Genomic DNA, 26,120 nt, shown 5'->3' with positions numbered 1-26,120 from the left:
CCTGACCATATCATTGTCTCTGATAAACACTCGTCATCAAGGACAACATATTGGGTTCTATTACTTAAGAAGTCTTCAGGCCACTCACATATCTGGGAACCTATTCCATATGCTCGTACCTTCATTAACAGTCTGCAGTGGGGCACCGTGTCAAATGCTATCTGGAAATATGTAAGCTGCCTGTTGCTCTTTGTCCATAGTTCACAGTATATCATGTGAGAAAAGTGCAAGCCGAGTTTCACAAGAGCAATTCTTTCTAAAGTCATACTAATATGCAAACATAATCTCCTGTCTCAAGAAAATATATTATATTTGAACTGAGAATATGGTCAAGGATTCTGCAGCAAATGGAGTACCTGGTTCAGTACAACACATGAAGGTAAAAACAGTCACTGTTCAAGACATTTAATACTGCTCCAGCCATGTAAGTAAAGTCCTTTGCCACATTTTTGATGCGTCACTTAAGCAAGGAATAGCTCCTGAGAGGCTTAAGTATGCAGTTGTAAAACCGCTGTATAAGAAGGGGGATAAGACAGATACTGCTAACTATTGGCCAATATCACTACTGACAAGCTTTTCAAAGGTTTTAGAGAAACTAATGCATGCCAGGATAGTTAAGCATCTCAGTGAACATAATAGCTTCAGCAAAAGTCAGTTTGGATTTCAGAAAGGTTTGTCAACAGAAGATGCAATATTTGCATTTACTGGCAAACTCTTGGAATCTATCAACAAAAAACTGAAAGTGATTGGCATATTTTGTGACCTAACAAAAGCATTTGACTGTGTAAATCACCAAATTCTTTTACAAAAAGCTGCACATCTCGGTATAAGTGGTGCAGCAGGGAAATGGCTCGACTCATATCTGTCAAACAGGAAATAAAAAGTTGTAGTAGATAGTCAAGACGGTGTTCCAGTATCTTCAGAATGGGGTACCATCACATGTGGAGTGCCGCAGGGCTCAGTTCTGGGCCCCCTACTTTTTATTATATTTATAAATGATCTTCCTCTCTCTACGGAATATTGTAGATTCACCTTTTTCGCAGATGACACTACACTACTTATTGATAATTCAGTAGATAAACTTGAGGTAACGGCAAATAAGGTTTTAAATGAAACGGTGAACTGGTCTTATTTTAAATTACTGTAAAACAAACTACATTCAGTTGTTCCATCATCGTTTCACAGGCGTGCACTCGGGACAGCGACAATTCTTCTTGCGATATTTCGACTAGAAACCTCCCAGCCATCTTCAAGGCGAGTCGGAGACTGAGTTCATAGCGTTTGCGCATGTCTATTTATACGGAGTCACGTGATACAAAGCTGCTGAGGATTGAAAGCGCATGCGTCAAAGATATCAAAGTCGCCACTACTGCACTAGTCATAGATAAGATGTATATAGCAAAGATAAACATATAAGCGCAGAGTGCAAACAAAATAGTGCTGCTGCGAATCCACCGTGCTTGTAAACAAATAATTAATCTTTAAAAGTGGTAGCATCTGTCGGAAGTGAAGATGCAGAAATTCTTTCCGAACGAAGGTGTGAAATAAGCGGTTTCCAAGCATTGTCAAGATGAAATCCTTCGTCGCGGTTTAGCAGGTTGTCGGCTAGTTGTATTTCTACAGCTTCCTTAACAACTGAGTCCCAGAAAGATGAAGCAGTAGTTAAAATCTTAACATCTTTATAATCCATGGCATGGCCAGTAGAAATGCAATGTTCGGCAACTGCTGATTTGTTGGTCTGAAGAAGACGTGTGTACCGCTGGTGTTCGACGCATCGTTCCTGTAAAGTGCGCGTGGTTTGCCCTATGTAACGTTTGCCACACTCACAAGGGATTTCATAAACTCCCGCCTTTCGCAAGAGCAGATCATCCTTAACGGATCCCAACAAGGCTGCAGTCTTAGCTGTTGGGCGGAATATCACATCAACTTTATGTTTCTTCAAGATTCTAGCAATTTTAGAAGAAACATTACCCACGCATGGGAGAAAGGCTGTAGATTTCACTTCCCTTTCCACTTCCTCATCCTTTTCCTGTGATTTTTCTGCAGTTTTTATTTGCAGGGCTTTCTTAATCTGCTGTTGCGAATAGCCATTTCTCCTAAAAACTGCCTCCAGGTGTACAAGCTCATCCTGCAGGCTGTCAACGTCAGACACTACATGAGCCCTGTGGACCAAAGTTTTCAGAACACTCATAATTTGCAACGGATGGTGGCAGCTAGATGCCTGCAAATATAGGTCAGTGTGTGTGGGCTTACGGTATACGCAATGACCTAGGGATCCATCTTCTTTCCGGCGAACCAGCACATCCAGAAACGGTAAACAGCCATTCTTCTCTCGTTCCATAGTGAACTTGATTTTTCCGTGAATGGAATTGAGATGTTCCAAAAACTCTAGTAGTTTATCCTCTCCGTGGGGCCACACTATGAATGTGTCATCCACGTATCTCCAGAAGACCGTCGGTTTTAATACTGCTGAGTTGAGGGCTTTCTCTTCAAAATCCTCCATAAACAAATTAGCCACCAGGGGAGAGAGAGGGCTCCCCATAGCGGCACCATCAATTTGTTCGTAATATTGTTCATCAAATAAAAAATAAGTGGAGGTTAATGCATGCTTAAACAAAGCTGTTATATCATCCTCAAACTTGCTGCTAATGAGATACAAGGAGTCAGCCAGAGGTACTTTGGTGAACAATGAGACAACGTCAAAACTAACTAATAAATCTGTGCTATTGAGCTTCAAACCTTTCAACCTACTGATAAAATCCGACGAGTTGCGGATATGAAGTTCACATTTCCCCACAAACGGTCTCAACAGAGAGGCACCTACATTGCTAACTATTGGTCGAAAAGTCAGCACTTTTAAAATCTGCTCAAGAATCACAAACTACATTCAGTTCCACAAAACATCCAAAGATGAGGAAATATTTGTAAAGATAGGTGAGCAGACAATAACTAGGGTAGATTCCTCAAATACCTAGGCTTGCATATTGATAGCAAACTGAATTGGTCAAACCACATCGTGGATCTGTGCAAAAGACTAAGTTCAGCAACATACGGATTGCGCATTGTTTCTTTTTATAGAAATATGGAAATCATGAAGTCAGCGTATTATGGTTAATTTCATGCAATTATGGCATTTGGAATTATATTTTGGGGAAATCAGGCACTGGCTAAAAAAGTACTGTGTGTACAAAAAAGAGCCATAAGGATCATGTGTGGAGTCCATCCTAGAGCCACATGCAGGAATCTTTATAAGAAGCTTGAAATACTTACATCCACTGCGCAATATATATTCTCGTTGATGTGCTTCATAAGGAAAGAAAAATCCATCTTTAAGCTGAATAGTGCATATCACAGTCACAATACTAGAAGGAAACATGATATCCACTATGAACAGCCAAATCTAAGTATGGTGCAGAAAGGAGTCCATTTCAGTGGCTGTAAGATTTTTAATGTCCTCCCTTCAAGAATTAAGTGTTTGGTAGATGATGATCTCTTGTTTAAAAAAACCTTAAGGTAGTTCCTACTGCAAGGGTCATTTTATACATTAGAAGAGTTCCTGAACTACAGTGTTTAACATTTCTTGTATTGTAAATTGCAAATGTATGCCCAAATTTGTATTTATAATACCAAATATTTTTATTGTAAACATATACAAGGTCCGGCAGAAAAACCTCCCCTTTAAGGAAAGCTAATAAAAACAAAACCAAATAAGGTAGAACAATTTTATTTATACTAAATAAAAGTACATATTATGCCATTTTAGAAAATACTCTTATGGTCTTACTTTTTAAATAAAACATCCCTTAAATGGCTTCCTGCACTGTCGACACACTGTTTGAGTCTTTCCCTGAAGTTATTCATTACTCTTTGAGTCATTTCAGGTGGAATAGCTTCAACCTCTTGTGTAATTGCTTCTTTCAGGGCTCGTAAAGATTGTGGACGTTGTTCATAAACTTTTGCTTTTAAATAGCCCCAAAGAAAGAAATCACAGGGCGTTCAGTCTGGCGATCGTGGGGGCCAGCCAATGTCTCCACGCAACGAGATCACATGTCCAGGAAACATTTCCTTCACCAATGCCAGTGACTGCCGCGCTGTGTGGGCAGTAGCACCATCTTGCTGGAACCACACGTTCTCTATTTCACCAACAAGCTCCCTTAGTTGCGGTTGGAGAAAGTCGCGGAGCATGGCACAATAGCGTTCACTGTTGACGGTTAAATTCCTGTCATTTTCTTCGAAAAAGTAAGGACCGATCACTCCGGAATTGTAAACAGCACACCATACTGTTACTTTAGGGCTATGAAGTGGTCGTTGATGAAGTTCTTGGGGATTGTGTTCACACCAGTACCTGCAATTTTGGCTGTTCACTGTTCTGGCAAGGTGAAAGTGTGCTTCATCAGAAAAAATCACAATATCGTTGGGACGAATGTTCCGAAGAAGGTCTTGGCACAAACTTAGACGGACACCACAGTCTCGTTCACTCAGTTCCTGCGTAGTTACAATTTCGTAAGGATGCATTTTAAGATCTCGATGCAAGATTCTTCTCACACTTCGATCTGATATCCGTAATGCTGCCGCATGCTTTTTAGCGGATCGTCGAGGAGATTGTTGAACTGAAGCTCTAACTGCATCAACATTTCCGGGGCCTGTTGCAGTCCGTGGTCGTCCAGGTGGTTTCCTTTTTAATGCGGAACCTGTCTCACGAAAGTTAGCAACCCAAGAATAAATTGTTTTCTTATCGGGAACAGGGTCCCGTCGTCCGAGCGCAAAGCGAACGCGAAAAGCACGTTGAGTATTAATAGGCGATTCGCCATTTTGAATAAAATCTTCCACTACGAAGGCACGATGTTCACCAGACCACGCCATGGCGTACACTGAAAACGGCACGTAGGCAGCTACTTAACGACGCGCCCCCCACCACTCTGCTCCTTCTACTGTCCGCTGCAAGTTACTTTGTAATCGGGGAGTTTTTTATGGCGGACCCTGTATTTATTTCTCTGTAACACTTATTATTTTGTAATCTTTATCTATCTCTAAAATGCATTTTTGTAGTGGGACCTAAGTTCCTGTTTACTGTTTTTTGTTATGTAATCTCTATCTATCTCTAAAATGTATTTTTTTGTAGTGGGACCTAAGTTACTGTTTTTGTTTTGTTTTATGTATTACCATAAATTCTGGCCAAAAGCTTGTAAAATTGACACGTTCCATATCCTGTGATAGTGTCACAGCATGGATCACTGGAACAAGAGATAAATAAATAAAAAAATAATAAATAAATAGATCTGTAATTTTATGGGTCTGCCCTTTTACACTTCTTATATACTAGAGTCATCTGTGCTTTTTTCCAGTTGCTTGGGACTTTCTGTTGGGTGAGATATTTGCAATAAATGCATGATAAGTAAGGAGCCACTGCTGTAAGGTACTCTCTGTACAACTGAATTGGGATTCGATCCAGGCTTGCAACTTTTTCATTTTCAGCTCTTTCAGTTATTTCTCTATGCCAGGGATGCTTATTACTATTTTGTCCATACGGGCATCTGTTTGCAGGTCAATCGACGATATGTTTATATGAGCCTCCTGCGCGTCCAATTTCTTAAATGCGAAATTTAAAACTTTGGCTTTCATTTTCCTATCTTCAAGAGCCACTTCAGACTGGTCTGGTGACTGGGTGGAAGCCTTAGACCTTCTTAACAATTTTATATAGGACAAGAATTTTCTTGGGTTCTAGATCAGATCTTTTGCTATGACAGTAGTAGTAGTGTGCTTCGCACATAGGTATTTTCCACAGACACACAAATCTCTACTAACCTTTGCCACTCGTCATTTGTGCATTCCTTTTGAACCAAGATCTTTACTTCCTCAGCATTTTCTGAATTTCATTGTTTCCTTAATCCATTTACTAGGAACATAGTTCTCCAGACCACAATTTACTCTCTCTTTAAAATTTGCCCATAATTCCTTTACATCCATTTTACTGGAACTAAGTGATATCAATTCGCTAAGTGAGACGCTAACAACCAACTACTTATCTGCTCTTTCTAGCAGAAACACTCTCCTCCCCCCCTTGACTAATTTATTAACTTTCATAACTGTAAATGCTGCAACGATATTATGACCGTTAATCCCTGCCTCTATACCAATTTGTTTGATAATATCTGGCCTGTTTGTAGCTACAAGGTCTATGTTATTTCTATTGTGTGTGGGCTGTCAGACTATCTGCTCAAGACAGGTTTCAAAAACCGTATTCAAATTTCATTTACATCACATGGCTCCCCACTTGAAATCAATAGTTTATCATCATTACAACTACCTGCAGGCAGCTGCAAGCCTATAATCTTCTGACAAAAACATCTGCTACTTAATGCTCAAGCCAACATATGAGCAACAATACTTTTGTATGGACATATTGCACTTTACACACTTTGATTTACAGTTACACATCACCTAAGTATCCCTGATACAATATATTTCTGCCACATTTGAAGAGTACATGGTATTTCCAATCCACCATGATAATTAGTGCTTGCTTAACATTTCAGTTAAGCTGTGCCTGTAGTACACATCTTGCAGTTTGTGGGTGAGATTTCCTTTTTGTGGGGACAATAAGTCTGACAAATAGTTTTTTCTTGGTAAATGACACCATAGCAAACAGTGATTTGTCTAGGCATTCACACTTTTTAAATAAAAATATTTAATTGGGTGGTGCATTTGTTCTATATACATATATGTGTCATGTCACCATTTAATCCGTGGCACTAGGGCTTGCACTGTGCATTATGCAGGTAGTTATCCTACAAGTAATAACTAAACTGCAATGTTCTGGATATCTCTGAAAGACAGCTAATAACATCATTTTAAATGTAGCCACATCCCCCAATTCAATAAAGCTGTAATAGTTCATAAGCTTAGGCTTTTTTCTCTAGGCCCTTAATTTTTCAACTGATATTTCTTCTCCACAATTGGTAAATATGCCAAGTGCAAAATAGTTTTATCGCAGGTGGGTCCATTATTGCATTCCATGTATTACAGAAAGAAACAGCCAAGCCGCACATGAACACCTCTGATGAAATATTACCAATCTCCAATCTTATAAACTCAAGAAATATGGACATCACTAGGGTATTGGTCCAGTTCGATACAAGGAAGGCACAAGGGAAAACCTCTTTAATATCTTCTAGCACTAATAATGTTGCTAATTCGAAATGGTAGCTATTTAGCTCACATGTTGCAGACAGACAAACGCAGCGTGTCCATATTTCTTCGAAAGTTCATCTTGGGCCTTATTCATTATAATCAACATAAAATCAGTGCTTTGCAGGCTTGAATGAGTTCTGGTAACTACGCCTTGGGCTTATAAAATAGCAAACAATGATTCTCACCTGAGATCAGTTCTTGCACATCAGTCTCTCACTAATTGCATTGTTCTGCAGTCTTCCTCATAAGCACAAATTGTAAGAATGTTCAATGTTTGCAAGATCTTGCATCATTAGGAGATGAATTCTTTCCTGTTCAAAACAGACTGAATGTCTGATTTTCTCAACTACAGCCAGGAAAGGGATTTTGTTGGGTATGTCTGCCACTACTTACTCTTTAACTTACATCAATGTGACATAAGTCACTGTTGTGTGCACCATGTGTTGAAACAAATGTTACCTGGCACGGGCCACCTGTGATCTGGGTAACTTAAATCTGTGCTAGGAACACTCCATTATTTTTTCATGTGTTTGGCACCCTTACTTAGTGAAATATGTTGATCTGAGCAATGGCAAATATAATAATGTCTCACACAACCATTAGCAACAACTTTAGAGCCACAGTTTTTAACAAAACTGTCTTTCTTGTCTTCTCAGTGCCTTCTTCCCACTGTTATAAATCAGAAAATGATCACAACTACAAATTTTCTATACTAATCTGAACATCATGCATTGTCTACAATGTTTTACATAACAAATTCCTCATGATATCTCAAAATTACAATCACACCACTTTGTCTTACCCCCACATTCTGTTGCTTGAGGTCCCACCATGATAATCACACTGATGATCCTTGAAGTTAAATTCATAATCGAAATTTTTATGACAGACATTATATTGATAAATATAAGACTTTTGACTTTTTTGAAAAGCTGGAATTACACTAAATTTCTCAGGATGAACCTTTGATGCATGCTCGCTCAGATGTTTGTTAAATTTTTACTGCTTCCCACACGCTGAACACTTGAACTGTTTACCGTCATTCACATCAACAGAGAAATAAAAATTTAATTCTTTTAACACAAAACATGCAAAGAACAATTTCTCTTCTCGTGGCTTCAAGAGCACTGGTGATTGCGTGACCGAGGCCTGAGGTGCCGAGAATGATTCGCTGAATGTGACATCTGCTGGCAGAAGATACTCAGTGACCTAACAACATGAGCTGCCACTCCAGAAAGCTCAGGATCTGATGTACAGTCACCTTCTTCGACAATGGTCAATCCATGCATTTCCGCTGCTTGCTTTCCTCCTTGTCTTGGGGTGACAGTGATATTCCCTGCACTCATTTAATGTGAATCACTGGCTGAAGAGCACCTCTAGATTGACCTGACACATGTGCAACATTTCTGCTACTGCCTCAGTTACGTAGCTTTTTGAATCAGTGCTAGTAGTAGCGAAACCCAGTAGTCGCTGACCTCTGCTATATTGAAAATTCAAGCTAGATGTTGAAAACTCATTTTCCACTTTTTCCACTATTACCTCAATTGTGATATGCCAGCCTTCAAGCTGCAGAGCCTCCACTTCTGCAATTCCTGATTCTTCACAGAGACATGGTCTGGCACTTTCTTCTTTGTCACTCACACTTGTTTTACCACAGTGGAAGTGAGTGTGTCACCTAACCTCAGTGTCATACGATGGTGCATTGTTGCTGTGCACTTCAAACCTCAGCATGGATTGTTGCAGCAGCATTGTGCTCCCTCAAATTTGGGGAAAAGAGTACCACATGTTACCCCACTTCATCAATAGTCTGAGCCATTTTGTTTTGGTTTCTCTAACAGCATATTGTGTTACTGTGGTGTGGAGATTACAACACATGCCACAACTGCAGACATTTACCTGCAAACAAGCAAAAACATTAATCAGGCAACTTTATTTTTACAATGCGACTCCTCATTCACTCTGTACCTCAAACGTAAATTTAAGCAGGAACTCAAATTACTGTAGTATAATTAAACTTGACAAGCTCAAAAATATAGTGTCTTTTTTCCACATTGTATACATGTGATTTTTTCAAATATATTTTCTTCATCTCAGTTCTCCGTGAAGTATTTTCCATTGGATGTACAAGAAGTTCAACAGAGTCCCACCAGGTCACAAAATAAAGTGAATACAACATGGAGCTGTTGATCGAGTGCTGTACTTCAGTAACAGACATGGATACATAGCTATTAATAATACTTAATATAAAAAACAAGGAAGTGACTGTATGTGAAGATTTCAATGAAGACTTCATTCAGTATAGTTATAATTGTGTGCATCAATTTACATACTGTGGACATTCCCAACAATAATAGAAGGATACAGCACAACAGCAACTGATAATTTATTTTTAAACCTAATGTTTACGAAACACGCCCCATAATAAATTGTTTATCTGACCATTATGGTTAACAGGGAGTGATAAAGCATCCCCATCAAACCAGTTTAACAAAGAACATAAATGTAAAATTAGTAAAATTCATAAGGCAAATAATATTCAACTCTCTGATGTCACTAACAGTGAGACAGTTGATTAAACAGAAATCTTTAGCTGCTAAATCCAATGTGTAACAGCACAGCAGATCCGTTAGACCTCCTTAAACAGGAACTGCATACTCCCCCACAAGACAACATTTGCTGAATCATCTGCTAGACATATCACAAAAATCATTAGGTCACTGTAAAACAATGTTATGAAGGTACTTCACCCAAAGTGTTAAAATCTTTTGCTGAATTGGTAGCACTTGCCTGTATTACCTACTTAACCAGTTGATAAGTCAAGGTGAATATTTCCTGAAAGACCCCGGTATCTGCTAGTACAGTGTCTGTAAACTGAAGAGTGAGCACAGCTTGCAGTGGGGGAAGTGGTCGTTCCCAAAAGCATGCTCTAACTGTCATACAGGATGACTAAGACTCAATTTTCCATCTAGCAGCACAGTGTACCATGCAGTGATTATATCAACTCTGTACACGTTCCTTGCATTATTTACTAATTTCGTGTATCATATGCTTCTCCTGGCATTTCTACACACTGTGTTGACACAAGTTCAAAGGCTCGCTGCAGAAGGGCTGGACTTCTTGTGGTACATGGGTTGCTCTTCAGTTTGCAGACAGACTACCACCCCATTAATAAGCAACTTACCTCTAATTATAGATCCATCTCCTTTTGAAAAACGTTTTTTAAACGTAAGATCACTTTGGCTTTCATGAAGGCTTCTCTATTGAGTACGCAACATAACCCCGGATCTAGTAGAATTAAACGAGATAAATTTTCATGATGGCACTTTCCATTATGTTCCAAGGCCTTTGACTATGTAAATACAAGTTCTACTAAAGAAACTTAAATGCTATGATATCAGAGGCATTCTCCTTGCATGGATGACATTATGGCTTAACAACAGAAAACAGAATATCACATTAACAAATGACAGAAACATGAATATGACTAAATTTGGAACAAAGAGACATTAAACAAGGTGTGCCTAGGTTCCTATACTTGGCCCAGTACTCATATTAACCATGTAAATGATTTAATTGTGATATTACAGCATTCTTCTACAGCTGCGATGTTCGCAGAAGACACTAATTTCACGATGAAGATCCCAAATAAATCCATATCACAAAAAATCAAGAGAATAATGAAAGAGGCTAACAAATGATTCATAGCAAGTAGTTTAATGCTTAATATTACAAACACTCATTTTATTCAATTCCAAACTAGTCACAATGACTTACTGGGTACCAAAAGAAGAAATGACCTGACACATACTCCCCTGCCATTTTTGCACGCTGCGTTGACACCAATTTAAAGGCTCTCTGCTAATAGCTTGTCACATAATTGACTAAATAGAACCCTGACTCGTAAATGGGCCGGATCTTAAAAAGCCTGCTCCACTCCTAGAAGTGGAGATAATAAGAGTAAAATAAAAACAAAAAGAACTGAGAGGAATACTCAAATGAATACCATACAGGAGAAACACCAAGTTGGTATACAATACAACCTTTTGTATCTATAACTATCTTGTTATGTGTTTTAATGTTTTTTTAATTAATAATGAGGATGAATTTAAAAAGAACTGTACAATTCACAACCAGAATACTAGAAGTAACAATAATTTTCACATGGGGTGTTACATATGGCGCAAAAGCCTATAACATTTTACCATTCAACAAATTGAAAAGCCCAAGATACTAAATAAACAAAGGTAAAGAAAACTGGTACCTCATTAAAGACGACGACGACCACAACCCTACTATACTATATATTCTAATCTTACCCTTACGATTCCTAAGTCAGTGATATGTAGGGGGCTGTAGTATATCCCTAGAGTAAAAGTGTTACATTATTTTGAACAAATATTTTAGTGCACTTACAAAGTAGTTTTATTGTTTTTGCATGTTATTTGGTATGTACCTAAATATTTCTTTCCTAGCTTAAAAATAAATTTTTGTGAACTATTATATAAGAACGAGTTATTCCTTTTTCCAGACCTTACTAGATAATAAAAAAGAGATAGGAAGCATATAAACGCTCTTGGTTACAATGGAATAATTTAATTTTCTGTGGTTCCTACTGCCCCGGCTCAGCACTCGAGTCCAACTGTTATTTCTGTGACAAATCGTTAACTAGAAGTTGCAAGTAGCAACTAAAAAGCGCAGTTAACGTTATTTGCCTAGTGCCATCTGTTGACCGACATTCGTACTTCTTTATAAGAACCTTGTGCCTCACGAGATTGATGTACTGTGTCTGCATATTATATGACGACATGCACATTCAGTACCGATTATGGTTGGTCAAACACAGCTGTGTTCCTGAATGTATTACATCAATAAGACGCAATATTGCCTTTTTCTCCAGAAAATATCATTTAGAGACAAGTAACCTAAAAAGTGCATTTGATTCTGGTTTCAATATGACCGTTGTGGTTAATACTCCACATGCCTACAGGACTTGGCAATGTTAACACAGCAGAACTCAGACATCTGTATAAGTGTAATGAAATGAAAACAATATTATTGAGTCATATGAATGCCTCATACACTAAGCAGATTCAGAAGGATGTGGGTTGCAGTAGGTACTGGGAGATGAAGAAGCTTGCACAGGATAGAGTAGCATGGAGAGCTGCATCAAACCAGTCTCAGGACTGAAAACCACAACAACAACAACAATGAATGCCTCACTTTTGTTCCAACACAATTCAAGACCCTTGGAGAAAAAATTTACACCTGGTGTTACACATGGCAACTGCACACACAAGAACTTTTTGCAGACACTACAACCACCTACATAAGTAAGCTTTTCCTAGGTTACCTTCAAGTACTGTACTTAAACAATTCCTGATTAAACTGGAAGATCTGTAGTTCCCACTTTCATATCAACAGACTCAAAATGCATATTCTGGACCTCGAACTCTGTTACAGGTCAATGTCGCACCATTATTCTCCAACAAGTCCAATAATTAAATGGCGGAAAATTTACGGGTATAGGACCGCTTAACATGTGGAAAATGAGATTTTGATTATTCACTCACTGAATTTAACATTTATCATTCCTTTAAAATAGCACAACAACATCAATTAAACACAGTTCAATCACTCATACTGCACACTTATTTCATAATTATAGCACTTTTAAACTGCAAATCCTCTAAGAGACTTCTTGAATCTTCACAATTCTCTCTCAAGAGACTTGATGTGGTTAAATACGCATAACAACCAGTAATCAGAGTCGGAACTTTGGTCAAAGAGCAAAACTTAAAATATCTACAAAGTTACAAGCAAAAGTGCTTAGCTACAGAAGTGTTTTTTCTAAATCAAAAAGGTGTGAATTTGCAACACAGATGACTGGCCAGACATGGTCAGAAGTATATTCAGGAACACATTTAATGAAAAATTCAACAAATTCATGAATATATTCAAGTTAAAATTTGAGGAAATGTTTCCTAAAGTAGTACATTCTGTTGGGGGATCTAGCAGGAAGACTTGGGTAACAAAAGGTATCAGAAAATCCTCTGAAACACTCAAATATCGGAGATCTATCAAAAATTACAAGAGTGACCCAGCCTTCTTATAGTTTTTTCTCAGGTACAAAACTGTTGCAGGAAGCAAAGAGAATCCAAAATGAAGAGACCATACAGAACTCAAACAATAAAAGCAGAGCCATATGCAATATAGTAAAACAAGAAACTGGTAACTCAAAATCAAAGCAGATGAACATAAAAATTAGAAATAAAGGTAGTTTAATAGATAATCCTAAGGGCCTGGCAAACTTTATAAACAACTACTTTAGTAATATAGCAACAAAACTGCAAGAAAAGCTTCCTAAAACACAACACACAATGGCAAAGAACTATGTATCTCACACAATGCTACTGCTAGCCACAAATGGAGAGGAAATCAGTAGCATTGTACACAAATTCAAGAGTAAATCATCCACAGGTTTAGATGAAGTTCCAATGTATATACTAAAAGACTGCATTAGCAGCATTAAAAAAACCCTTAGCAGACATTATAAATGAGTCATTCTCATCAGGTTGCTTCCATAATTATCTAAAGCACGCAAAAATTCTTCGCATACACAAAAAAGGTTGTACAGAAAATGTAGAGAATTACAGACCAGTTACATTGCCGTCTTCTTTTTCAAAAATAATGGAAACTATTATGAAAAACAGACTTATGGACTACTTAAACAAATACCAACTTCTATGCAAAGAATAGTTTGGTTTCAGGACTGGAAAGGGAACAGAAACAGCTATAGAAAAATTTACAAGAGTAGTTCTAGAAGCCCTAGATAAAGGAGAACAAATAACAGAGATTTTTCTAGATCTCAGTAACGCATTTGATACAGTTGACCACGAAATACTACTAAGTAAATTTTACGCACTAGGAAGAGGGTGGAGATATCTCAAATTTCAAGTAGCTCAAATTTTTTGGTGAAACATCTTTCAGATGAAGAATATTTGAACATTGGAGTACCTCAAGGGAGTGTGCTAGGCCCAGTACTATTTCTCATTTATATTAATGACTTCCCACAGTGGGTAATGCAAGATGAAACAGTGTTATTTGCTGATGACAGCAATATAATAATTACAGACAGGACACCAGAAATGTTAAATGTAAAAGCTGAAAAGGCACTTATGGCAGTTCACAACTGGTCACATAACAACAAAGTAGCCCTTAATGTGAAAACAACTAATAACATAAACTTCTATATAAAGAAAAAACCGAATATGACAAAATGAAACCATAGAGTGTGTAGTCAGCACAAAATTTTTGGGTATATATGTTGATCATACAACTAAAATGGGATGAACATATTAGGATGCTTGGGAAAAAAATTAGCACAGCATGTTATGCCTTACGAATATTAGACACCGTGTGCAATAGTTCATGCCAGAGAATGACATACTTTGGACACATACATTCTATAATAAGTTACGGCATAACATTCTGTGGTGCAAATGCCCAAAATGTGAAATATGTGTTCAGATAGCAAAAATGAGCTATCAGAATAATGAGCAAGAGTCACAAAAGAGTGCACTGCAGTGAGCTATTTAAAAATGGGGTATTCTGACAATCCAAGTGAATATATCTTGCAAACTACAGTTTTTATTCACAAAAATATTGAGCAATATTTAACAAACAGGTGCATACATGATCACCAATCCAGAAACAGTAATTGCTTGTACCTAGACAGAATGAATAAAACTAAAACCCAAACCACTATGTTTTACCACAGTCTAACATATGTTCGACTGTGGTTTTACCAAGGTGTCAAGATAAACAAAAGAAATAAAAAACATAAAGGAACTCTGTAAATCTAAAGCATTCCTTAAAGAATATTTATTAAAAATAGTTTTTACTCGATTAGAGAAGTCTTGTGATCTATTTCTTTTGATTGAAGCAGGTTCTTCTGCATTATGCAATTCAATGATAAATTGTGTGTGTAATATACATATACATATATTATGAATTTATTATTTATAGCTTGTATTTCATTATCTTACGTGACAAAATAATGTAAATATGTATGTATAATTCCGACATTCATACAAAGAAATTTGTTTACGGATGAATAAATATATAAATAAATAAAACTACGTCTGCAAAATCACAATGATTATTAAACATTTTTGCTGTCACTAATTACAAGCAATCTAACTTAGTATTACTAATATTTACTGTAATGAAAGCCACTCAATGGAGGATGTTTTACATTTGCAACAACGATCCCATTTAAGAAATTAAGTTCATCGAAACACTTAGAAACTAACCTCTCGTCTGACAAAGACAGTCTAAAGACGCATTGGCAATTTCTCCAGATCTGTAGACAATGATATTTTGAATTATCGCTTTACTGAGTGACTGAAATTTAGTTCGGGTACCTGTGAACATACCAATACGTCAGAATTCGTTTTCTAAACACGAACTATTACGGTACTGTATGGCTTCTTACATATTAATTACACTATTAATATTTCCACAATTTTTTCCTTAAAACAAAAGTAAAACCAACGGAAGAAAAAAAATGTAAAACATACTTGCTAACGACAGTTTTGTTGGGATGCAATTTTCTGTGTGAACAAGTGTAACTTTATCATACGGTGAGAAGTCGCGGAAATAACACTGGCTGAGTGCGAACCACTGCGAAGTGATACAAGGACCCGGACTCCTTCACTGTGACAAATCACAGGTAAGAAAACAGATGCACATCACCCACTGTCAACTAATTATGAATTGTATTTGTGGCTCAGCGTAAGCCGAGCACTTCGAAAAATTAGTTATAGACTCATTTAGTGTTCCCCTCCACGGAAATCTTTAGTAAAAGGCGAAAGATTTATTCGTCTTGAAGGGAAACAAGAGTAACGTGAACAGGCCTTCTGCGGTACTTATGCCTTTCCATCGTATGCCCTTTGAACAAGAACACATCACGAAAGCAGAATTTCTGGACATATTTCGCCTAAAATTAAGTGTTAATTGTTGCTGACTTGGAAAATGCATTCTGATCTAGAGATATTAACATATGTAACTACCACCAAAAGCTGTTTCACGAATAAAGAACCATTACTTGGCCTGTTTGGTTGGTGACTTCCCATCCGCTATTTTCACTGCGAGGCAAGAGATGGCAGCACAGACCACGGCGGCTTTCGTACTTAACGGTTGGCGGCACAGATTGCCTTCGTGAGGCTTGGTGATGAGCAGGGAAACAGTCCTCCCCGCTTCCCTTATGTTTCAAGAAGTAATGAATCTTGTACATGTCCTTGCATTCAACCACATGCAGTAACAAACTGCAATAAATGATTATTTCGTTCTCTGTAAAGTGACCTGGACAGATCTGGAAGTGCTGTGACTAAAGTTTTCACAGTATTTCACTGTCCTTCAGAAGTATACGGAAAAAATTATGACTGATTAAATATTACATTAAAACATATTGGTTGAAATGAATGAGTCAAAAATCTCGTGGTTTATTTCAGATGCCTACTGCCAAATTAAACTGTAACTGATGCTTATACCACTGTGGAAATTAGTGCCTTGCAACTATAACAGTCTTACGATTTGGAAACGAGAGTTTTCTCTAGATGTATTAATTCATCATTCAGCTCTTTAGCGAAATGTCACATGCAAATGAACTAGATTCCGAAAAACTGCATATAGGAGAGCGAGTCTGGCACATGACATTGGCAAATCGCCTGTTTTGTTTACACAATAACGACTGAAATTTAAGAACAACACACATCTGCGCAGGAGTGCGACGGACGCATCTGTGCCGATTAGTTTCTTACCTGAGGCACTTATTTACATTTCACAACACATACTGACTTTATTTTAGAATTGTTACTAAAAGCTTTCTGTAAATAACTTGTCACACATGTCAGTTGTATTTATTTCTGTTTTTAAAGGATTTCGATTATGTGAAATATTGACCAGCTATTCACAATTGCATTTTTCTGTACATGTATTGTTGCAATGATGTTATGTTAATAAATAAATGCAAAAAATGCGCATAACTTGGGCGCATTATTTCTGGTAATCTGCATTGCGTTCGCGCTGTCCCCGAATAACAATAAAAAAATTAAAATAGAAAGCCAACGTATGTGAATGCCCCTATTAGCTTCCGTGAAGAGTGTCAACTTTGTTTACGCGTTTGGTGTACGATACTAGATTCAATGGTGGAAAAAGAGTGCAACATTTTCAATAAGTTTCTCTCTTATCCAAAGCCCAGTTCACATAAAAGCAGAACTTTACACTTTTATAAACGTTGTAACTTCGTTGTTTAACCCGTAACTGGTGAGGTGATATTTCTGTAACACAACTGGTGAGGTTGGGTTATAGATACCCAATAATTTCCATGGCCCTCATACTTCAATAGTGAAGGAGAAATGAAAAGTTTCTACATACATTGCAAAAGTAACTTTTATTGACATCTCTGAACAACTTTTGGCAGCAGAAAATTATTTACAGTGAACAGAATAGACAAGTTTTGAAATATATGTAAGTCCATAACAAGGTTTGCAACATGTCACGAAATACATATATCTGAAAAAAATTTTATAAACGAATTTGAATATTACTGTATAAAGCAATAATGAACCTTTTAAAAAGCACATTATTTTTTGACAAGTTATTACACACAGAAGAATTGGCAAGCCATTACTCTACGCAAATCGGAACGTTGAAGCTGTTACAGATCTTTTTCGTTTATCTGTCAGAGCCTGGTGGGCACTTCTTACACCTCACTTGTTTGCCCAAGTCTCGTCTGGCTTTACATGGAGCTGGTATCTTGAGAATTCTGCTGATGTTCAGCTGCAATTCACGGGGCAAATGGTCGTTTTGAAGTCGACGATTGAGATGAGGGCCTAAGAGTTCCTTGGCAAGATTTTTGATGTATTCCAATCTGGTTAGCTCTGGATTCCCTGGGAATCCACGGTAGATAACATAGGCATTCACTAGGCTAATGTTCATTAGGGTGAAAAATATGGCTAATGGCCATCGCCTTGTGCGTCTACTTGTTGAGTATACTGTGCATTTCTCATCTAAGGCGTCGACGCCACCTTTTGTGTTGTTATAAAAGGCAATGATTTCTGGTTTCTGGATCATTTGACTGGGTATGGTGCATTGAGGATGCAAGTAGGGTGGCCTTGCCTTTCTTTGGTACATAAGAGAGTAGTAGTGTTGTTTCCTTTGTGAAACCATAGAGCTTCTCCTACTTCTCTTACCTTGGCACGTAAAAATTCTTTCGGTATTCCTTGTTTATTTCTTCGCAGTGTTCCTACGTATGTCAAGCCCCTTTTACGTAGTTCCTGTACGAGGGCAATGGACGAAAACCAATTATCTGCTGTGCTTTGCGGTTACTTCCGATAATGGGTTTGGTCAATTCGAACACTGCTTGAGTTGGCTTGGAAAATTTCTTCTCTTCATCAGTGGGAGTTCTGCCATCACTATCCTTTCCAGAGTAAATGTAGGCGTTTAGCAAGTAGTGGGTTTTTGCATCTGCCAAAGCCATTATTTGGAGTCCATATTTTATAGGTTTGCTGGGGATATACATTTTAAAGCGGCATCGACCACGAACATTTCGTCAATGCAAGCGTACATTACAGTTGGGTAACTAGCCATACAGTTTTTCATAAACTCTTGGAAAACCCATTTTATAGGAGCTGTTGCATCACATTTTTTCCTCACATCTCTGTCTGAGGCGTCATCAAAACGTATACTGAGCAGGAACACCAAGACCCTCTTCAGTGACATTGTACAACGAAATATATCACGACCAGTACCGTCGGTTGCAAACATGGCTTGAAGATCTTCATTATTAGATTTTAATATGGCTGTGAACGTGAGAATCCCCAAAAAAGCCTTAAATTCGATCAGATCCAAGTCTTTGTAGTCAGTTCTTGTATCATCAGACAACTTTTCCCTCAAGAGGGCCAATTTTTTATTGGTTTGCAGAATTATTTCATTCAGTATTCTCTCACTAAAAATAGCGTCCAAGCAGTCGGGGGTCTACAAATCTGACCAAGGGCTTTGGCAGGGCCAATTATTCCCGGTAAATGTGAAACGATATTGTTTCCTTGTGCGAACATTTGAAGCTGGAGGTTTTTTGGACCATATGAAACAGTTCTTCCCATAATACACTCCTGGAAATTGAAATAAGAACACCGTGAATTCATTGTCCCAGGAAGGGGAAACTTTATTGACACATTCCTGGGGTCAGATACATCACATGATCACACTGACAGAACCACAGGCACATAGACACAGGCAACAGAGCATGCACAATGTCGGCACTAGTACAGTGTATATCCACCTTTCGCAGCAATGCAGGCTGCTATTCTCCCATGGAGACGATCGTAGAAATGCTGGATGTAGTCCTGTGGAACGGCTTGCCATGCCATTTCCACCTGGAGCCTCAGTTGGACCAGCGTTCGTGCTGGACGTGCAGACCGCGTGAGACGACGCTTCATCCAGTCCCAAACATGCTCAATGGGGGACAGATCCGGAGATCTTGCTGGCCAGGGTAGTTGACTTACACCTTCTAGAGCACGTTGGGTGGCACGGGATACATGCGGACGTGCATTGTCCTGTTGGAACAGCAAGTTCCCTTGCCGGTCTAGGAATGGTAGAACGATGGGTTCGATGACGGTTTGGATGTACCGTGCACTATTCAGTGTCCCCTCGACGATCACCAGTGGTGTACGGCCAGTGTAGGAGATCGCTCCCCACACCATGATGCCGGGTGTTGGCCCTGTGTGCCTCGGTCGTATGCAGTCCTGATTGTGGCGCTCACCTACACGGCGCCAAACACGCATACGACCATCATTGGCACCAAGGCAGAAGCGACTCTCATCGCTGAAGACGACACGTCTCCATTCGTCCCTCCATTCACGCCTGTCGCGACACCACTGGAGGCGGGCTGCACGATGTTGGGGCGTGAGCGGAAGACGGCCTAACGGTGTGCGGGACCGTAGCCTAGCTTCATGGAGACGGTTGCGAATGGTCCTCGCCGATACCCCAGGAGCAACAGTGTCCCTAATTTGCTGGGAAGTGGCGGTGCGGTCCCCTACGGCACTGCGTAGGATCCTACGGTCTTGGCGTGCATCCGTGCGTCGCTGCGGTCCGGTCCCAGGTCGACGGGCACGTGCACCTTCCGCCGACCACTGGCGACAACATCGATGTACTGTGGAGACCTCACGCCCCACGTGTTGAGCAATTCGGCGGTACGTCCACCCGGCCTCCCGCATGCCCACTATACGCCCTCGCTCAAAGTCCGTCAACTGCACATACGGTTCACGTCCACGCTGTCGCGGCATGCTACCAGTGTTAAAGACTGCGATGGAGCTCCGTATACCACGGCAAACTGGCTGACACTGACGGCGGCGGTGCACAAATGCTGCGCAGCTAGCGCCATTCGACGGCCAAAACCGCGGTTCCTGGTGTGTCCGCTGTGCCGTGCGTGTGATCATTGCTTGTACAGCCCTCTCGCAGTGTCCGGAGCAAGTATGGTGGGTCTGACACACCGGTGTCAATGTGTTCTTTTTTCCATTTCCAGGAGTGTACTTCTTTCGCTCGTATTGACGATTCTGCCTTTTTGAAAGGGGTTCGTTTTCATCTGATGACGATGTGTCTGTTTCAAAGGAACGTGGTGGTTACAGTGAACTTGGGGATGATCCAGGAACTGAAGCATTAGGTATACCATGCACCTCATTCTTAGCTTCACGTGCTTCTTGCTCTAATTCGGTTTCATGGGCACTCTCGAAACCTTGTTCTATAACATTTTCAACCCCACTACATTCACTCTCAGACTCATCCAGTATAGATCTCGCCCAGTCACCAAATCCAGGAACACTAGGTTTCAGAGACCACCTTCTTGATGGCATGTCAGCTGAAAATCGGAAAACGAGAAAATCTCAAGGTAACTAGCGTGGTTATCGATAAGCAGAGTTTCTAGTAATAACTAATCAAATAAACTCACTGCTTTGATGAGAACTGCATCCAGGGTTATTAGTTATCACAAGAAACCTGCTAGATGCCATACTTCCTATAAAATAGAATACGAGAATATTCCAAAAAAAAGTTCAGCAACTGGTGAGGTTGGGTGAAAAATACCCAGTAACTTTAAAAAATCGCGTATGAAATCAAACAACTCACCGCTCTGTTGAGTATCGCGCTTCAGGCCGACTTGCAACAAACTGACTTGAAGGTATAGGAACTAACAATGATGTAATCGCGACAATCTGGTAATAATGGGGCTTCAAAGATTTAGCTGGGTGTCTGACACCTAACATCACCAGTTAAGGGCTAAAGTAACCATCAGTAAAAAAAGTTTGAGTGAATGTTGTTTTGAAAGTCATGTTCGTCTCGCGCGTTGTGAAACAAACGATCGCAAAGTCAATGATGGCGACAAAATTATGTCGAGTTTGCAAGACCTCTTGTGAACTGTAGTTACCCGGCCACGGCCCAACCACTTGTACTATGCTTATACACTGAAGTGCCAAAGAAACTGGTACAGGCATGCGTATTCAAACACAGAGGTATATAAACAGGCAGAATACGCCGCTGCGGTCGGCAACGCCTATATAAAAGAAGTGTCTGGCACAGTTGTTACACTGGTTACTGCTGCTACAATGGCAGGTTGTCGATGTTTAAGTGAGATAGAAAGTGGTGTTGTAGTCGGCGCACGTACAATGGGACACAGCATCTCCGAAGTAGCGATGAAGTGGAGATTTTGCCGTATGACCATTTCACGAGTGTACAATGAATATCTGGGTCCCAATAAAACATCCCACATCGCTCCGGTCGGAAAAAGATCCTGCAAGAACGGGACAAACGACGACTGACGAGAGTCGTTCAACGTGACAGAAGTGCAACCCTTCCACAAATTGCTGCAGATATCAATGCTAGACCATCAACAAGTGTCAGCGTGCTAACCGTTCAACGAAACATCATCGTATATCCTTGATGACTGCATGACACAAAAGCTTTATGCCTCGCCTGGGCCCGTCAACACTGATATTAGTCTGTTGATGACTAGAAACATGTTGCCTGATCGGACGAGTCTCGTTTCAATTTGTATCGAGCGGATGGACGTGTACGGGCATGGAGACAACCTCTTGAGTCCAAGGACACTGCATGTCAGCAGGGGACTGTTCAAGCTGGTGAAGGCTCTGTAATGGTCTGGGGCTTGTAAAGTTGGAGCGATATGGGACCCCTGATACGTCTAGACACGTCTCTGACAGGTGACACATGTGTAAGCATCATCTCTGATTACCTGCATCCATTCATGCTCATTGTGCATTCCGACGGACTTGGGCAGTTCCAGCAGGACACTGAGATACCCACACGTCCAGGATTGCTACAGAGTGGCTCCAGGAACACGCTTTTGAGTTTAAACAATTCCGCTGGCCACTTGACTCTCCAGACATGAACGTTATTGAGCATTTCTGGGATGCCTTGTAACGTGCTGTTGAGAAGAGTTCTCCACCCCCTCATACTCTTACGGATTTATGGACAGCCTTGCAGGATACAAGGTATCAGTTCCGTTCAGTACTACTTCAGACATTAGTCGAGTCTTGCCCGCGGGAGCCCTACACGATATTAGGTAGGTGTACCACTTTCTTTGGCTCTTCAGTGTATAAACTTGTAACACAACATGGACGAAAGATACTGTTAAAAAGCTCGCTTAATCCTCAGCCAACATGTCTAATATTTCTGACGTAACTAAATGCTGCGGTCTGTCACACCTCGTAAGTTTATTTCAAACAAATATGAGCCATATTTACTGGAAACAATTATAATGCCAAAAGTAGTTATTATCAAAAGAAAATAATACATATTGAGAAAAAACGGGCACTTCAGCTTCAAAGTCTGTGGCTGTCTGAGTAAAAATTCTCTTATTTTTTCGCTTCAAAGCACATTTTTCGTGCACGTTCATGACGTACTGCACGTCCACACTGTTGGACAAGGATATTTAGTCTTTTTCCTCAGTTTAAGAGGGCAAAAGTTGCAGGTTTTTCTTTTTTCAAAACAGTTCTCAAGAGCCTGAGGCTGGGGATGTTCTTCATCTGGTATCTGCAGTATGTGTCTGATTGAAACAGTAAGTTCCCTTGTAAGACTTCGTATCTGCAGTCGGCGAGTCATAAGGGGATATGTTAGCGCCTTTGCTAACGATTTCATGACTTCAAAGCGTGTTGTGTCTGGAGTCTTATTGAAAGATTGGTATAGGCGATAATCGTTTACGTCGTTGACAATATCTACCAGTGGGAAAAAAAACTGATACAGGCCATCTTCATGTCCTGCGGCTTGCTGTATAAGCTGCACGTTTTTTATCCATACCGCCTTTTGTTACGTTATAGAAGACGTAATTTCTGGTTTACGATTCCTCTGGATCGAAACTCTCAGAATGATGCATACTGGAGACCAGGATTACAGCTTTCCCACCTTTGGAACATAAAGAGCGGTGACATCTCTTCCATGAAGCCGTAAACGGCGGTGTTCTGCTTTCAGAAAGACAGTTACTAGGGTTTTTTGGTTTATTCTTCTTTAGTGTCCCCACAAGTGTCATCCCCTTCTGACGAAGTTACTGAACCAGTTCTATGAATCCAAACCAATTATCTGCCGCCACATTTCTATGAGCTTCTATTGGTTTCATGAGCCTCATCACAGCCTGAGTTGGTATTTTCAGCCTCTTATCTTCATTTGACGAAGTCAAACTGTCACTCCCTCTTCCACAGTAGATTTATGCATTATAAAGATAATGAGCTCTAACATCAGTCTGATACATTACTTTTATGCCATATTTTGCCTGTTTCTTTAGGATGTACCTAAAGATGCAGCAACACCCTCTGCACGGTGCCAACAATTCATCCACAGCTGCAGCTCCCAAGGTAATACACTGTTGACTGTTTTCACTAAAGATTAAAAATCTTTCAAAAAAAAAAAAAAAAAAAATGGTTCAAATGGCTCTGAGGACTATGGGACTTAACATCTGTGGTCATCAGTCCCCTAGAACTTAGAACTACTTAAACCTAACTAACCTAAAGACAGCACACACATCCATGCCCGAGGCAGGATTCGAACCTGCGACCGTAGCAGTCGCACGGTTCCGGACTGGGCGCCTAGAACCGCTAGACCACCGCGGCCGGCTTAAAAATCTTTGACATTGCTGCAGCAGGATCTTCTTTCTTTCCTCCCTATCTTCTGGCGTATCAAACCTAAGATCTTTTGTCGTGGTGCATCGCAAAATATCACGTCCTGTCCCGTCAGTTGCAAAGAGACAGTCTAGGGACTCGTTGCCTGATTTGAATCTCGCTGAATACTTAAGAAGGCCAATGAATGATTTTAGTTCGATCATGTCAAGGTCATGAAGATAAGTCAATCTCTCATGGTTCTCATAGTCTGTTCTCATTTTTGATATTTTTGCATTTGGCCATGTGATTATTCCTGACAGAATATTTCCGGAAAACAAAAGTTCCTATACGGGTTCTGTTTCTGGATTTTCTCCCAAACTTCTAGCCAGTGGTCAAATTCCAGGGACTTGAACGATTATGTTACGGCGCCTTGTCCTTACACTTAACGGAAGTTGTTCTTTCCTCCATTTTAAACACTTTATTTTTTTTGTAAAACTACGCGTAGGAGCCATCATTCCTGCCGTTATCGCTACCATCAGCATGCGTGTATTCCATCTCTGGCACGTTATCTAACTCTGGTTCAGAATCTCAGGTAGGTATGGCTGCTTTCAATTTCGTACGATTCTGCCATGTCATTATTATTGTCTAGACACTCAGCAAGACAAGCCTGAAAACCTCAAAATTAGGGTCATTTACCGTTAGAATGCTCGACGTAGATGGTCTTTCTGCTGTCATCTCTGTAATGAAGAAACCTGGATATAAGTTTACTTATTACCTGATATCTGAAGCTAAAATAAAAATAGATTTAAATACACAGAAAGCAAATTACCAGAGAAAAGTTACGTAACTGCTATGCCGCGATCTCGCAGACGTTCAACACGAGAGGAAACTAACAGTGGTAGAAAAACAAGCTCGTCACTGCACGGCCTCCACACTCCAACTGAAAGGTAGCAGTAGTAGCTCGAATACTTCAGCAAAAGGAAGCGATAAGGAAATGCTGCTGGTCTACGAGACTGCTGCATGTCAGTTAAGGGTTAAACATAGTTTGTTGATATCCTCGCGCACAAATAATGAAATAGTCGTAAGAACAGAATACTCAGCCTCTTGGTTATTTGTTTCAATGAAGGATACAGAACTTCACTCAGTGTTTTATTCCGGGGTCCTTATTGACGTTCCTCACCAGACACTATTTAACTGTTCATTTTAATGAATAAGAAAGCTTAAACCAACTCCGCCGTTTAGCGACTACTAGCCGCATATGTACTTAATTTGAGAATACCACCACCTATATAAATACATGGTAATCTTACAAGCATGAAGGCGACAATGGCGAACGAAATGGAATTGACTAAAAACTATTAACTTTAACTCTAAATTGTGAAATTTCAACAGCCTTGTTTCGTTGTATTAAAAAACACCACTCGGAAAGCACTATTCCCTTCCCACGCCCCAAAAGGCATGGTGAACGATCATCGATTGCAGATGAGATCCTACGAATCCCATTCTGCATGCCTCACGCTCAGGGAAAGTGCTACCACTCATCATCGTGGTTGCGTCTACTCCAGTATTGAACTAGAGAGAGTTGAAGACATACTACAGAAATGATCCTGTGAAGTATGATCTTAACACTACGATGCCTTACTCAGATACTTATCTCCACGCCGGGACAGCATCGTTTTCGAGAACAATCAATGCCACTGATACAAGGGTCAAGTTGGAGCAAAAACAGCTCCATTAACTCATTTTACCGTAATAAATATGCGCAAT

The 26,120-nt window shown here is 39.8% G+C and overlaps 1 long non-coding RNA gene and 2 other non-coding genes across 4 annotated transcripts in view; all 3 read right to left on the bottom strand.

Moving 5' to 3' along the window:
* LOC126473477 (uncharacterized) overlaps positions 1–15,928 on the bottom strand; it is a 38,534-nt gene extending 22,606 nt beyond the window's left edge. For both annotated transcript variants that reach the window (XR_007586469.1, XR_007586470.1), the window contains exons 1-3: positions 15,771–15,928; positions 15,504–15,614; positions 8,731–9,087 (exon numbers count right to left, since the gene is read on the bottom strand). This is a non-coding gene — a long non-coding RNA (uncharacterized LOC126473477). The remainder of the gene's footprint in view (positions 1–8,730; positions 9,088–15,503; positions 15,615–15,770) is intronic.
* A 48-nt stretch (positions 15,929–15,976) lies between these two features.
* Positions 15,977–16,095, bottom strand: LOC126476630 (U5 spliceosomal RNA). The gene has a single exon (XR_007587115.1). It is a non-coding gene; the product is annotated as a U5 spliceosomal RNA (small nuclear RNA).
* Positions 16,096–25,769: 9,674 nt separating this feature from the next.
* On the bottom strand, positions 25,770–25,977 carry LOC126476537 (small nucleolar RNA U3). Its single transcript, XR_007587034.1, has one exon. It is a non-coding gene; the product is annotated as a small nucleolar RNA U3 (small nucleolar RNA).
* Positions 25,978–26,120: the final 143 nt, after the last annotated feature.

This window comes from Schistocerca serialis, chromosome 4 (assembly GCF_023864345.2).
Source record: "Schistocerca serialis cubense isolate TAMUIC-IGC-003099 chromosome 4, iqSchSeri2.2, whole genome shotgun sequence".
Lineage (NCBI taxonomy): Eukaryota > Metazoa > Arthropoda > Insecta > Orthoptera > Acrididae > Schistocerca > Schistocerca serialis.
This window is presented reverse-complemented; position numbering and strand designations above follow the sequence as displayed.